Source organism: Perognathus longimembris, chromosome 7 (assembly GCF_023159225.1).
Source record: "Perognathus longimembris pacificus isolate PPM17 chromosome 7, ASM2315922v1, whole genome shotgun sequence".
Lineage (NCBI taxonomy): Eukaryota > Metazoa > Chordata > Mammalia > Rodentia > Heteromyidae > Perognathus > Perognathus longimembris.
The window spans coordinates 21,164,676-21,179,650 of NC_063167.1; the positions used below are offsets into that span (position 1 = coordinate 21,164,676).

At 47.8% G+C, this 14,975-nt stretch overlaps 1 protein-coding gene across 1 annotated transcript in view; it reads right to left on the reverse strand.

Moving 5' to 3' along the window:
• Csmd2 (CUB and Sushi multiple domains 2) overlaps nt 1-14,975 on the reverse strand; it is a 519,739-nt gene that overhangs the window by 318,554 nt on the left and 186,210 nt on the right. The gene's annotated exons all lie outside the window — the stretch shown is intronic.

Below are 14,975 nucleotides of genomic sequence, written 5' to 3' on the forward strand. Positions count from 1 at the left end.
GGGACTTGGTTGTTTTTTTTTTTTTTTTGGCCAGTCCTGGGGCTTGGACTCAGGGCCTGAGCACTGTCCCTGGCTTCTTTTTGCTCAAGGCTAGCACTCTACCACTTGAGCCACAGCGCCACTTCTGGCTTTTTCTATATATGTGGTGCTGAGGAATGGAACCCAGGGCTTCATGTATACGAGGCAAGCACTCTTGCCACTAGGCCATATCCCCAGCCCTGGGACTTGGCTTTTTAATACTAGGGCTATTGCAAATCAGAAAAGACAGAGTTGGGGATGATTCAATATGTGGAACTAAAATAAACCTAGATCTATTGTGTTTGCACCCAAAACTATCATTGAAACAGATTAAAAACTTGAGTGTAAGCAGGCACTGGAAGCTCACACCTATAATCCTTGCAACTCAGGAGGCTGAGACCTGAGGATCCCAATTCAAAGCCAGCCCAGGCAGACAAAGCTGAGAAACAGTTATCTCCAATGAAACGGCAAAATGGTGGAAGTGGAACTATGGCCGGGTGGTAGAGTGCCAGTCTTGCATGAAAAAAAAGCTAAGGGAAAGCACTAGGGCCCTGAGTTCAATCCTAGTACCAGAACACACACATGTAAAAAAAAAAGTCCAGTATAAAATATGAAACTCTAATAATTCTGTAAGAAATGAAGACTAGTATAGCAATTTCTAAGTGGGGAGGTCTTCCTGGCTGATAGAAAACTCGGGAGTTTTATTTGATCAAATTAAGGAGATGGGGTGATTGGAGCACACAAGCTTTTTTTTCTTTTGTTGGTGCTGTTTCTGGGGTCTGTACTCAGGACTTGTGTGCTGTTTCTGAGCTTCTTTTTGCTCAAGGCTAGTGTCCACCACTCAGCCGCAGTGCCACTTCTGGCCTTTTCTGAGTAGTTTATTGGAGATAAGCATCTCATGGACTTTTCTGCCCCAGGCTGGTTTTGAACAGCAATCCAGCACCGGCTATGGAGCACACAAACTTAAAACTTCTGCAATGAGCCAGACAATGTGATGAAGACAAGTTACTGAATGAGAACTATTTCGTGTAATGTACAATATTTCAGATATTTAAAGAGTTCTTACAAGTCAATAAGAGAGAGAGAGAGAGAGAGAGAGAGAGAGAGAGAGAGAGAGAGAGAGAGAGAGAGAGAGCCCAATAGAGGAAGGATAAAGACTATGAACAAACGTAGCCACATTACAAGTTGGAGGAATGGAAACCAAGAGGTGCTATTTCATTTCCATTTAGAAGATTGAGTCTCACTGACTATGTTGCCCAGGCTGGGCAAACTCCTGGACTAAAGTGGTCCTCCCATGTCAGATTCTCAAGTAGCTGAGATGACAGATGAGTACAAATGTACCAGGGTAAATGTTGGGTTTCTGTTCACTGGCTGAGATGCATAAAAATAACAAACATGGCTTTTGGAAGGAGGATGGGAAATAGCCAGTCTCAAACAGAGCTGACAGAAAATTAAATTCATCCTTGTTTTGGGAGTACATTTTGGCAGAATCTAAATTTAAGCATAACATATACTTTGACCCAAAAATTCCACTTTAAGAAAGCTCTCCTATAAATGCCTCAGTGCACAACCAAGATAGATATAAATGCACGGTGGTGTTAACTGCAGGAGCCTGAAATGGTGAAAAACTGCATTAAGGCCAGGTGATTTCTAACCACACTGATACAGAAGTGTGTACACCCACATACCCACACACACACAGCACACACACACACATGCACACACACACACAAAACTGTCCACATTTAAGAGAACAAGAGCCAGCTGTATAATGAAATATGCGCACACCACCTGTCCATCTTTGCATGTATATACATGCACAAGAAAACAGGTCTATCTACCAACTTTGTAATGATGCTGGTCTCTGAGGACGATGGGGAATTTAGAGCAGAAAGTTGACAAAACAGAACATCACAAAAAATTTTATTCTGTATTCTTGGGCATGTTTTGAATTTTTCACAATGAGCATGGATTCCTTTTGTAAACAGCAAGAATAGACACACACACACACACACACACACACACACACACACACACAAATGAACAGAGCTGTTTAAAGTAAAAACAAGCCAAAGGCGTGCCTAGAAAAATAGGAAGGAAGTGCAGACAAGGTAGATGCACAGAGACTTTAATTGTCTGGTATTTCCCTATTTCCTCAGTTTTCTTTGATGACCAGGCCTTAGTAGTTATAATGGAATTAAAATAAAAATTGAAAACCCTTCGTTCTTTTAAAGTTCTGTTTCTGTTCTTTGGCTGGAATCCTAATTTGATAAAATAATTGTTCTTTCCCCCTTTCATGCAGAGGCTTGGGCAGGTGGTTTGGGAGGAGAAAGTGGGGGTTTGGCAACCCAAGGCATTAACTAGAGAGCATTTGCAGAAGGAGAAAACTAAATGCAAATGAGAGCAGAGTCCAATGGAAAAGTTCACCTTATCCCATTAAAAATGATGAATGGGATGTTCCCAGCATTGTAGTATGTGAGCAATCAACTGATGATGCTTTGTTGTGCTTGTGAGTGGATCCCTCATGTTCTCCATTCACATGACCCCCACACCCATTGAACCATCTGGGTCCCAGCTGGGCTTGGGACAAGAGAAAATGAAAGAGAATAAAGACAGTAAACTAGAGTTACTTAGGAGAAAGGAAGGAGGGGGAGTGGCTTCGTTGAGTACTTAGTATGTATCACTTGGCTCTTCAGCATCCCTTGGGACCCTACGGTGCCTACTTTGCAGACAGGGAGGTCAGTCATTTGCTTAGATTGGCCCGTGGAAGTGGGTTTTATCAGAGTGTGGGTGATGGGCTTTTGGACTGGCCTTCGAGGCAGAGGAGGAGAGGGGAGGGCCGGGACAGGAGGGCATGGAGGAGCTCTCATGGTGGTAGCAAGCAAAAAAGCATCATTTCCTTTCTTGCCAAGCTTAGTTCTGAAACTTTTTTTTTTTTATGGTGCTTCTAGAAAGTGACACAGGAAATGCTGGGGTGTGTCTAAATAAAGCCACTTAGCTATACATGAGCTCTTTGCGACATTCACCATGAGAAGGAGCCTGACTTCACCCCATCCACAGCCCCCTAAATACAAACTTATTTAAAATACATGAATGTTGACAGCAGACTCCCCTTCCAGTGATGATTGGTGTGTGTGAGTGTGTGTGTGTGTACAGATACACCTGTACACGTGTGTGTTTTCCTTAAATCTACAGAACCCACCATTCTGTGACTTTACAAAATAGGTTTCATACCTTTGATTATTTCCAAACCTCAATGGCTGACAGCTAAAGGAGCGGGCAGGCCATGGAGCAGCCTTGATGCTGGCAGGAGAGCCAAATATACCCTCATGTGGCATCTCCACTGCCTCCTCTTGAAGGGAGCTGCTGTCTGACAGCGGCAATGGGAAAGGGGTTTAGAGCCCCTTGTTTAGTGGGGCTCCCTGATAGTAGATCCTCACTGTCCTTTGTCCCTGCTCCTCAGAGTAGATTGCTGTGGTTCTGCCCATATCTACAGGTCTCAAGGCTAAGGGAGGATGCTCCTCCTCGGGGTCCCAAGCAGAGAACTGGGTACCACCATGGTGACGAGGGTTAGGGCTGTCAGTTCACCTGCATGCTGCTCTTCCACACGCTCACACCTGCAGCAGGTGGTACCAGGGCCCTGCCTGGCATCCCTTTGTGGGCCGCTTACTGCCTGCTATGGGCCCCTGCATTCCTGTGCCAGGCCACTTTGTACATGATGCTGCAGATAGTTCTGTGGAGAAGGCAGGTAGGTTTTACTCCCCAAACCACTTCTTTGGGTCTCCACTTTCCACATGGGAAGAACAGGGTGGACACTGGCCATTTGGATCAGGGCTGTCCTCCAAGGACAAAGATTTGTGACTGGGAGGCACCGCATAGTGGGGGGTGGGACAAGCACGCTGCTCGGGGCCAGGTGGAAATTCCCACCAGCACAAGGGTAAACTATTATTGCTGGGAGCTCTGTTTAAAAGGTAAAGAAATAGCCAGGTGAGGGTGGCTCACACCTGTAATCCTAGCTACTCAGGAGGCTGAGATTTGAGGATCATAGCTCGAAGCTAGCCCAGGCAGGAAAGTCCATGAGACTCTTATATCCAATAACCACCAGAAAACCAGAAGGGGCACTGTGGCTTAAAATGGTAGAGCATTCATCCTGAGCAAAAAAGAACTCAGGAACAGTACTCAGGCCCTGAGTTCAAGCACTACAACTGAAGGAAGGAAAGAAGGAAGGAAGGAAGGAAGGAAGGAAGGAAGGAAGGAAGGAAGGAAGGAAGGAAGGAAGGAAGGAAGTCAAGAAAGGAAGAAAGAAAGAAAGAGAAAGAAAGGAAGGGAGGAAGGAAGGAAGAAAGAGAAGAAGCAAGAAAGGAATAAAAGAAGAAAAGGTAAGGAAGTAGAGGCACAGAGTATTTAAGTCCTCACCTAAGTCCTCAAAGCAAACAGCCTCTGGTGAAATCACAGCCAGAGCTCCTGCTGTGTGTAGTTTTTGTGTAGTGTGGATGGTGTGTCATGTGGTATATATATGTGTATGGCATGAATGTGGCACGTGTTTGTGGTGTGGTATATGTTGTATGCATGTGGTGTTGTGTGTATTGTGGTGGCATGTGTATGGTGGGTGGTGTAAACCATGATTGGGCAGTCTGTGTGGTGTCTGCTATGTGTATGGACGTGGTGAGTATGTGGCACACGTTGTGAGAAAGGTATGTAGTATGGCATGGTCTGGTACGTGAAGTGTGTGTGGTTTGGCGAGTGGGATATTGTGATATGATGTGTAGTGTGTCGGTATATGTTTATGTATGTAGCATGGTGTGTGTGTATCTGTGTGTGGTGTCGTGGACAGTGGATGGGTATTGAGCATGTAATGTTGGTATGTGTGTGGTGTGTGCAGAGGGTGTGGTGAACTATTGTACGAGCACACACACAGGGGTCAGGGATGAGAGGAGGCAGCTTGGGTCTGAGTGGGGTCTGGGTGGCAGTAGTCTCAGTCCAGGGAAGTACAAGCCAAGCTGGTCCAGTGAGGGCCAAGCACACTGTTGGATGGAGAGAAGGATGAACAGTGTGAGGTGACAGAGGTTTAGAGGGGCTGGGTGCTAGACTGTGGGAGCCTCAGATAAAATGGCAGCTGTGGGGCCAGTCCTAGGGGCTGGGGCTTGGAAGGAGGCATGGGGCTGCTTGTCCAGCCTCCTATCTCTCGGGGAAGGGAGGGTGGGTACTGGTGTAAGAACCCAGCCCAGGTGGTGTTGTCCAACAGGTTGTCATCCAGGCTCCCGGATGCAGGATGCAGGATGTGGGCTGTTTCAAGCCCCCACAACTTTTGGGGTAGTGGCTGTAGAACACTTTGCAGCCAGATCCTCAGGCTTACAAGATAGGGGAGCCCGAAGCTGTGGTTTTGGGGGATCATTGAACCTCACTTCCTCTTTCAGCTGGGCCCCCAGACACCTGGCCCTAGTCCCTGAGGAGTCCCTTCACTCCTCCCAACATGGCCCCCAGCCAGCAGCATCTCCCGCCCTTCCAGAACCCCAGATGCGGGAAGCCATGCAGGCCTGAAAACCAGGCTGGCTTTGCTCTTGTGAAGTCCCAGGATAAAGCACTGTACATATTAATCAGGTTAGGAATCCGAGCACCTATCAGGGGATTGAAATATGCAGATTTTGATGATGAATTCACGCTCATCAGAAACCCAATGAATCATCCTAACTTCATTATCGGGAATTATTTGATGGGGGAATTGGCAGGGGGAGGGGGCGAGCAGGAGGAGGCAAGGGAGGGGAGCCAGGGAGAAAAGCAGGCCTTGGTTCTCAGAGCAGACTGCGTTCTCTTCTTGCAAAACATGTTGTTTCTATGCCACATGTGTCCTGAGTATGGCCATATCTTGGGGGGCCTCAGAGAAACTGGGGGACCTGACTTCCAGGCGAGGTCACACCCCGAGACCCAAAGCAAACCATATGGAGCCACAACATCCTAACCATCCCACCTTGGCAACTGCTTAAAATCACCCAGCCCAGTTACTCTCGAGACACAGACAGGTCCCTGGGCCACCTGTGAAGGCTCCTGCTACCTCCTCATGCCCAGTTTCCTCCCCTCTGGAGAGGGAGGGTGATGGCTATCCAGCAACAGAGCTCCGGGGACTGAGGAAAGGGGCGAGGAACCTCAGTTCCGAGCCCCTTGGTGCTCATCACCACTGCAACCCAGTGGTGGCATCCAGTGGGGAAGAATCAGACACTAAAACTCCGAAGAAGCACTCATCAGCATCAACATGCTCAGGCAAGACTTGGAGGAGAAAGTGGCTTTACAAGTGGCAGCTTCAAAAGGCCAGAGGATGGTATGTGAATATTGAAGAAAGGAACCTTCCAGATGGGGGGAAGATAGCCTACGTGCAAAGGCCTTGAGGTGAGAACAACGAGGCGGCCAGTGGCTACAGGACAAAGGGAAGGAGGAGGTAAGAGCAGAGAGACAGCAGGAGGAAAGGCGGGGACACGGGGAGTAGGGGTAGGGGCTCTGAAAGAAAGAGTTGAGGTCAAATGATGGTGAGAAAAGGTGGTAATACGTGGCTCTATTGTGTGGTAAACTGAGTCACAAGCAACAGGGAGCCAAAACAAGTAGAAAGGAGAGGAGCATCATGTGAAATAGAGGGTACCAAGGGGTGGAGCCCAGGGAGAACTCTCCCCAGGGGGCCTCACGTACCTTCTTTGAAGAAAAGATGATACAAGTTGAGGTCACATTCTACCAGGAACCCTCCCAAGGCTGTGAAGGTGGGATTTCCCTCCCAGTTTACAGAGGAGAATAACAAGGTTCAGAAAGCAACTAGGTCATCCAACACAGCAGGGCTGGGAAGTGAGGTAACACAGGCTCCTCAGGGTAGGTTCTGGTGCTCATCACCTCTGAAACACCTTCGCAATGTCTACCCACTTACTCTTCCCTTCTTTTTTTGGTTGATTGTGGGGTTTGAACTGCAGGGCCTAGACGCTGTCCCTGAACTCTACTTTGCTCAAGGATAGTGCTCTACCACTTTTAGCCATAGCACCCACTTCATTCCCCCCCCCCCCCCAGTAATTTATTGGAGATAAGAGTCTCATGGACTTTCCTGTCCCGGCTGGTTTTGAATGACGATTCTCGGATCTCAGCCTCCTGAGTAGCTAGGATTGTAGCTGTGAGCCAGCAGTGAGTGCCCAGTTTACCAATTTACTCTTAATCCTAACCCTGGTTCTGGGAGACAGCTCTGGATAGGAAGAAATGGAGTCAGGGGAAGGTGAAGGTCACAGGGACAATGGGTGGTCTAGCTGGCATTTCCTGCCAGCCCTCTGAATCAGGTTGCTCTCCTCCTAACCAACCACCTACTCCCTCAAAACCCCACCTGGGCTGTAGCTCTTGCTGAAAGGATCCGAATGGACTCATTACCAAGACTGGGAAGAGATAAAGCATTGCAAATTGAATGAGAAAATCTATTTTCACTTCCTGATGAAGATGTAACTGACATGAGGAGAGCGAATGATTCTGCAGCAACTCACGGCCCTGCTCCTCTCCTCTTTAAAAAAAAAAAGAGAGAGAGAAAGAAAGAAAAATAAAACCCTCAAACTTGGAATTCTAGCTTTAGAAAAATAAGAGCAGCTGACTATCACAGATAAAAATGCCCTTTTGCCTAATTGGATCTTTAATAAGGAATCCTAATTAATTCCACTGAATGGTGAAGTTTTACGCTGGTGTTATCTCAGCCCCTTTGCTGACGGATTGGTTATTTCCAGATACAGAATAATGAATCTTTTCCAACTGGGCTAGAAGTCACCAGAGACCTGTCAACTTCCTGGTGAAGGTAATTACTGGCTGAGGCAGCAGCAGAAGGCGGGGCCTGGGTGGGCGGGGTGTGGCCATGAGGAAGGCTAGGGGCGGGGCCCAAGAGGCGGAGACTGTGTTTGGGCCTGGGTGGGGCTTGGGTGGGGCTTGGACAGGGGAGGGAGGATCTCAGGCAAGCTGGGAAGGGCACTGCATTACCTAGCAAGAATGCAGGCAGCATTGGTAACTCATTGAAAGGGAGGTGTTGGTCAGCACCCAAGGCGTCATCCTCAGCTCAAAAGGAGGCCTGAGGACACTTTGCCTCATGTGACCAGTGTCACAGTGTCGCTTTGACAGACTCCTGTCATCATGAGAGTTGCAAACAAAAGTCAGGAAGTAGGCCACTCTTCCTGACCAGGGAGGGCAAAGGCTGGGCCATCATTGCTTGGGGACCCTTATAGCACCACAAAGACCACACTGAATGAAATGGGTTACTTGGAAAACTCAGGCCACAGACCTGCAAGGAAAAGGATGCTGCTAAATGACGTGGGCCATTTGTCTGCAGTGAAAGGGCTCTCCTGTGGGGGAGGGCTGATGGCAGGCTGTCATGCATTGGATGGGGCGGCTTCTAGGGAGTGGGCAGCATGAAGCTGACAAGGCCTCAAGGAGCTCAGCTATCCACATTCCATGGACAAAGCCACACAAGGGCAACAAAGCTGAGGCCTAGTCAGACGTGGTACCTCATGCTTATAATACCAGCTTCTCAGGAGGTACAGATCAGGTGGATTTGTGGTTCCAGAACAGCATGGGCAAAAAGTTAGCAAGACCCTTTTTCAATAAACAAGCTGAGCATGGTGGCATAATCCTGTAATCCCAGCTATGTGGGAGGTATAGGGAGGAGGCATACAGACTGAGGTTAGTCCTGGGAAAAAAGTGCAAGACCCTTTAATAATACAAACACAAAAGCTAAAAGGGGGCTGAGGTGTGACTCAAGGGGCAAAGCACCAGTCTAGCAAATGCAGATGCTGAGAACACAAACTTAGGAATATCCTTTCAAGAAATCCAAAGTCTCCCTTGGCCTTCAAGATCCAGGCGGGACCAAAAGAGAAATAAATAGCCTGAGAGGCAAAGAGGGGTTCCACCTGCACCTTGGAAACTGTGTGTGGCCGTGGACACATGCCCTACTTGAATCTCCTCCTTGCACAGACAGCAATCAGCAGGAACGCCTAGTGCATAGTGGGCAGATGCTCCACAACTAGTACTTGTATTTTCTTTTTCTCTTTTAGATGCTTCTGATTCTAGAAAATCGTCTGCTCCAGAGGAAGGGTGGTACTGTGGTGATACCTGAACAGCTGGCAAGTGTCAGGGCATCAAGTCTGCAGTCCCAGCCAGGAGGCTCCAGAGGACACCACTACTTCCTGACACTGGTACAAAGGAAGTCCGAAATGGGGCTCCTGCTCAGCAGGAGAGACAAAGCTGCTGCTGGAGGCCCTGGCTTTCCCACACGCCTTCCACAGCACCTCTAAATGGCCATGGGATGGCACAGCTGCCAAGCCTAGGGGCAGCTGTGGCCCTCCACCCTGCACTGGCTTGAAGCAGCCATCTTGAAGCATCAGTTGCCAAGGTGGAGACCTAGAACACCCGGGACTTGGAGCAGAGGCTGTGGTAGGCTGCGGGTGGGGAGGAGCTAGAGGAAGAAGGCCTTCCAGGTGCTGCTGGGACATGGTCAGAGGAAGGACACGAGCAGGCTTGGCCTGCCCAAATTCATCTGGGCCAAATGATTTCTTGTCAGTCTATGTAAAGCCCTGAGAGGTCAATTTCACTGAGGCCAAGACAATAGTTGGCAATACAGTTGGTACACAGGCCCAACACTGATTTGGAAGACCATACTCCAGGCTGCCTTTTTTGGAGTTAGACTAGGAAGGGAAAAAAAAAAAAAAAAAGAGGAAGAAGAATCAGAGCCAGGTATCATTGTGCATGCCTATAATCCTAGCTACGTAGTAGGTACAGATGAGGAGGATCATAGTTCAAGGACCACCCTTGGGGGAAAAATACTAGACCTGATCTCAATCAATGAAAAGCTGGGCATGGTGATATAGACTATCATCCCAGCTACATGGAAAGTAAAACTAGGATGGGATTGTTGTCCAGGCTGGCCTGGGAAATGATTTGAAAAACACAACAAAAATGATCTGCGGACTCTTTGTCTCTCTGTCTCTGTCTCTCTCTCATACACACACACACACACACACACACACACACACACACACACACACACACAGATCTGAGATCTTAACATCTCTCTATCTTTTCCGAAGTCCCATCTCAACTCCACCAAAGGGAAAAGCCATGTGGCCTGGGCTTTTGTGGCCAGGGCTCAGAGCTCTTCAGCAACAGAACCACCATCAAGATAAATCAACACCTATTATTAGCCACAGTTCTCACTCTGTATATCAGGTTTCAACTTCCTCATCTTCTGTGTTTGCCACTTTGTTTCCTTGGCCCTAGAGCTCCTGGTTCCCACAGCTCTAGGCCGACAACCACTGATTATTCCCTATCTTGTGGATTCTATACATAGGTCTTGTTTCGGAGACTCCACAGGTAGCTGAGATTGTGGGACGATCAATTTCCTGCCTTGTCTGTGGGGCTGCAGGGAGGGGAGATGGCTTGCTGCATGAGATGATGGACAGCTCAGTTGGTTTCACCATAGCCACACACACACACACACACACACACACACACTCACTCACTCACTCACATGCAACCTAAAACATCATAATGTAAACCATTAATAGACACAATCATATGTATTACCTATAAGCACGCATGCTGGTCTCTACTGCTGTAGAATGAACTGAGGCCCGCACCTATATGGGATGGCCCTCCTCCTTGTCTGGCCAAGTGGTCACCATGCCATTCTGCCATCTAAGTTAGCTACCAGCACACCCATCTTGCAGATGAAAAAACAGAACCTCCAGAGGCTCAGCTTCCATTTCACCCATCTTCCCCTCCAGGGTAGGGCTTTCTATTCAGTTCCTTCCACAGAATCCCAGGCTAGCGGTTTCCTAGGGTTACTCTTTGCCATGGGAACAGGCTTTGGTGCCACTCGCTACCTCTACCTGTCTGCCTTCCTCCTGCTTTACTGCGCATCAAGGGTGAGGCTACCCTGCACTAGACTCTGGGCTAAGGATTCATGTGCATTTTCTCATTCACTCTTAGGAAAGAATGAACCATTGTCCCTCTTTTACAAGTGGCAAAGTTGAGAGTGAAAGATGAACACATCTGTGAAGTGTCACACAGATAGTAAGCCTCTGAGCTGGGCATGGAGCCCCATGCTCTGGGCTCTGAATCCTACCATACCTCCATCTCTTTCTTCTCACCCTCTGTGCTCTAGTTCTTCCTTTCTTCTTCCTCCCTCCCTCCCTCCCTCCCTTCCTCCCTCATTCCTTTTTTTCATTCTTTCCAAAGTGGGGACTGAACTCAGGGCCTCAAACTTGTTAGAGGAGCGACATCCTCAGCCTCTTCTGCACCTTTTTTTTTTTTTTTTAGAGATAAGGTCTTTCCCAGCTACATACACCTCACCTATGATCTTCCTGTTTTATCCTTCTCTTGGTAGCTGGGATGACAGTTACACCACCACCACTACACTCAGCTTCTTCCATTCAAGTTGCAATTTTTTTTTGGTCCCAGCTGTCCTGTAACCTTGTTCCTCTTAATCTGAGCCTCCCTTGTAGCTTAGATGACAGGCATGTGCCATTGTGTCCAGCTACTGTTTGAGAAGGGCTTTGTGAACGTTTGCCCAAGATGGCCCTGAACTGCCATCCTCCTGATCTTAATCCCCAAGTAAGCTAGGAGTATAGGCATAACCCACTGACGTTTGGCCAGGGAGCAAATCTTCACACCTGTCCAAGCCAGGATTTTCACTGAGCACTGAGGAGTCAGACATAAGATGGATCCATGCTCATAAGGAGTTCATGTTGAAAGGAAGATATGTAAAACAAGCAAGAAAACAAAGCACCCAGCAGCGGATACCACTGTAGACAGAGATGTCTCACATTTCAAGATTTCAGGGAAGAAACAAGTGGGAGACCAAACTTTTATGGCCCTTTGAAGGGCTGAGATATCCTGGCTCCACAACACCACTACCAAGACTCATCCAGAAACCAGCACGGAATTGAGAGGCAAAATTGTGAAATGAATGGACAACACACTGCTTTCATTTTAAGTAATAGATGTGCTCAGCCAAACCCTGTGTACAAACTGTTACCAAACCCATATTCAGCCCTAAGGATCTGTGTGTTAGGTCCTCTCCCTGAGGGCTACATGCAGATGCCCCACCTCATTAAGTCTCCACCCAGTTACCTGGGTAACCAGCAGACCTGGAGGCAGTTACCTCCCCTTTCCCTGAGGTCACCTCCTAATCCACCTGGCCACACCCCTTGCCCCTGCCCTAAATAAAGCAGGGCTGGGTGGGGGTCGCTCTCTCTCTCTCTCTCCCCTCTCTCCGGCCATGGATCATCTTGGCCACAGGCCAGCAGTTCGGTAATAAACTTTCTCTCCTGCCTGAATACCGGGTGGCGTTCTCCTTTACCGGCTACCTACTTTAAAAACCTAACACTGTGGTGTAAAACGCCTTGTGGGCAAATCTCCTGAGCAAGATGATGGGTCTAAGGAGTCATTTTTTGTTTTGTTTGTGTTAAGGTCTCACTATGCCACCCAGGCTGGCCTCAAACTTGAGATCCTCCTGACTCCGCCTTCCCAAGTGCTGGCATTACAGGTGTTTGTAAAGGGAAGGTATGACAGAGACAGATCAATTCTAGGATCCTTAGGGATTGCTGTTTCTGGGCCCCTATCCTCCCTGAACCTGCTCTCTGTCATTTAACAGACTGATGTCCCTTGATTTCTGGGATGACAATTACCACCACTACCCCAGCCCATTTCCTATGTCACTCTGATACCTTCATTATTTTTTCCCTCAAAGTCTCCGACATTCTCTTAGCTCATGGAGCTCTACTGTGGAATAAATAAACTGCTGTCTGATGCCACCCCTGGACATTCTAGCATAGGTGGCTGGGGTGTCACCTCATCTTTCTGGTGGCTCTAGTGACAACCAGGAGTTACACCAAATCCTTTCTGCCCAGAGATCAACATTAGCCAGCCTGCTTTCTCCAAGTCTCCCTTTGGTATATCACCAGTGACCAGAAAAGGATGTAGACGAGATGAAGCCACACAGGCCAGGGGTGGGAGGCTGTCCTGAGGATGCAGGCGAAAAGAGGGTCACCAAGTTCATAACTGATGATGAGCTACCCCTTCACCCCACATTCCTCTCCATCTGTCTTCCTGGGCAGTCTTCCTGTTTGCACTGGCAGAGTTCCTGATGGGACAGGTTGCTGATGAGTGAGTTCTGCCCAACCCTGGCCAGGTGCTGTGACCTGTGCCCACCACATCTTTGAGGAAGAAAGAGAAGAGCTAAAGCTAGCCTGGTGGCAGAAGTTGACATCAGGTGCCAGACAGGCATTTGCTTAGCAAACTGGCTAATTTTAACCTCTGCCTCCCAGCCCCAAACTCTTTTGAAAAGGAAGGAACAAAAGAGAAAACAGTATTTAACACATTTCTATTTCAGTGCTCTGTCTCTCTCTGAGATGGCAAGTTGGGGTCTAATTGATTTCTTAGTCAAAAGAAGGAAGGGTGGGGGGAAGAGACAAAAAGGAAAAACAAACAACCGGGAAGCCTTTCCTCCCTCACACTCACCTTGCAATCAGACCTCTCCAGTCCCATCCACCGCTGAGCTCTTGCTCTTTTTTTTTAAGGCTGGCCAAGTGACTTGCATAATTGAAGATCTTTCCTAGTGCTGATCAGCCTTCTCTGGCCAAGCAGTTGGCTGATTAATTATTAATCAGACTGAGTTTAGAAGGAGTAATCAGCAAGAGTCAGTGCTAATTTGCAAATGTCCCCAGGAAGGTTATTACTTAAAATACTTGGTGGAGGGGTTCCATGTAACCTTTGCAATTAGCCACAGGACATTGTTACCAGCCAGGCAGGAGCAGATCTATTCTCCAAACAAATCCACCCTGGCCATCTACTAAGGGCCAGGCCTGGGGCTGGGTGTTTTTTGTTTTTGGTTTTTTTTTAAAATTATGGTTTTGCAGGAACTGGTCTTAGAGGGGAACAGCATGGGGAAAAAAAGACAAAAACACAGGGAAGCAAGAAAATATAAAATATTGACAAATGCCTAAAATAAAAGATGCTGTAAAAAAAAGAGGGAGGGGCTGCTATAGACTGCCTAGATGAAAAAAGCCTTTTTTTGGAAGGAGAAATGGAAATGGCACTCATTTCAAAACAGCCAGGTCCTTCTTTGTCTTCTCCCTCCCTTCGTGCCTTCCTTCCTGCCTCTCTCCCTTCCTTCCGCTTTGAAGTAAGAGTATTTGAAGATCTTGAAGGAACAACTTCAGCCACTAGAGCTGAGGGAGGGTCTCCAATCAGCCAGTCCAGGGCAGAAGGAATGTGGTGAGGCTGTGGGATGGGGAGGGGTTGGCTAGGGTGGACATAGGAGGGAAGTTGGAGAGAAAACAGTAGGATTTTGCTTTCAGTGTGATAGGAAGCTGTTAGTAACCTTCAATAAGAAAGGCTATGATTTGATTTACAAACATTAAGTTGTTGTCATTGTTACATGGAAAATGGATTACAGGAGAGGGAGACAGAGGTACCAGCTATTAAGCAACCTAAAAGATGATGGTGGTAGGGAATGAGCAGAAATAACCTCTCCTGAGAACAGACAGTTGTGGGACGTGGTAGAGAAAGGTGAGACAGGAAGGGATTACACTGGGGAAGGGTGAGAAGTCCAAGCTGAACAGAAACAGCCCAACCAATGGACAAACACACACAGTCACACACACATGCAATGGTATGTTAGTCTGACTTAAAGGAAATGAAATTCGAACATGTGCTACATACAATATGCATGAACCTAGAAAACTGAGCTAAGAGAGATAAGCCAACACCAAAGAATACATCCTGCATGGCCCCACTCGCAGGGGGAGCCTAGCTGAAACAGAAAGCATGTCCAATAGTCCTATTGGATGGATGTGGAGTTTCCCTTTGGGAAGGTGCCAAGGAGGCAGAGATAGACAGCAGTTCTAGCTACCATTAAGTGTCCAATGTACTCAGTTCCTCTAAATCATATACATAAAAAT